Here is a 1,573-nt window from a genome sequence, read left to right as displayed (position 1 = left end):
TAATAACATCACTTTCTCATTCTTGCTCGTGATTTTGTAACACTGTTGCAGTGCTGTTGTGTAAATCAGTTTAAAGTCTCCCTGTAGTCAATACTTTTTATCCCTTAAAACTCATCTTTAATCATCAAATTGCATATTTAAGCATTTTTTCCTTGGAAAAAGATGTCCTCGTGTCTTATAATAGGTTTACCTATAAAATTTGCTCTTGATATAAGCTTTGGTTCACTGCAATTTTGAGAAAATTCTCAGCAATAGTGTTGACATGATTTTACACATGGTTTGTGTTGAAGCACACCACTTAGACATAAACAACATTAAAAGCTGGATTTTCACCACAGGGGGACTTTAAATAAGTGTTGCATTTAGGCTGTGTGGACAATTGAATAGTTTTTAAAAACACTTTAAATGAATTAAAACAAAAGACTTGAATAACAGCTCAATTCTTATTACAGTTTTTCTTGATTGCTTAAAGGTGCCTTGTGTAATATTCGCAAAAAAAAATCAATTCATACTCCACATTCCATACCAGATGGGGGCAGTCTACCTCCGGAAAGTTAATTGATCTACTCTAGAGTAACAAACGAGAAACGGCATAGTCTCTATGCTCCGCCCCTACCTCCACAACGACCCTAGAGCCGTAGCCGAAGCCGAGCCAACTCCTAATATAGGACGTTTGGACTCCAGAGGAACGTTGGTTGATGTCAAGTGATTTTTAAATGACATCTTCAAGCTACTCCCCTTCACCAGTGAATGTTCATATTCGTTTTGTTCATATTACATTTATATTGTTAGTTTGAATTACATTAATTTGACAGACAGCATTCGCCGCTGTTGACCAAGCTAGCGCCATCCAGAGCTGCCAACTCTCACGAATTCACCGTCACCGATTCTGTCAATGTTATTACGCAATTCAAACAAAAAATACCGTTTTGGCGCTTGTAAATGTTAACGTTACACGACAGAGCCCTAGTGCACGTGAACCGATCATCTCTACTAGCTAATAGTAAAAACACACGAACACTGTTGAAAGATACAGTATGCTACAACTTACCAAAATGTATTCTTCATACATAATACCGACAATCATTTTTTTAATCAGCGTGCAGAGGTCAATAACATAGCTGGAGAACAAATATGTCAGATTTACCTCAGGAAAGCAATTTAGTAAACATAGCCTAATACAGCTCACATAGTTCTCATTACACCTTTCAATGTAGCCATCGCTAACTTTAGAACTTACATCGAACAGCCTTCGATACATTTCTATGTTATAACTTCCCAAAAGAACTAACAAAACATATAAAACAAACTTCTAGCGAAATACTGACAGCATCTTACTTACCAATCCAAAAGAAATGTTGAAAGTTCGGAGTCAAACCTCATTTCTTTAATTTCCATTAGTTGTCTCCAACGATGGAAAGCAGTGCCAATGTTAACTCTGGTTCTGCTCCTTTTTTTATCCGATTTTATTTGTGATTCCGAGTGCGTTTTTTCCCTGCAGCGGGTGGTGGTGGTAAGGGTCTCTGAACTGTAGTAGTGGGGTGCACTTTCCACACGATTGACATCAGGTTCA

The sequence above is a fragment of the Siphateles boraxobius genome, unplaced genomic scaffold, assembly GCF_051911475.1.
Source record: "Siphateles boraxobius isolate OS27281-9 unplaced genomic scaffold, OSU_SipBor_1 100, whole genome shotgun sequence".
Classification (NCBI taxonomy): domain Eukaryota; kingdom Metazoa; phylum Chordata; class Actinopteri; order Cypriniformes; family Leuciscidae; genus Siphateles; species Siphateles boraxobius.
Note: the sequence above shows the minus strand (reverse complement) of the source record.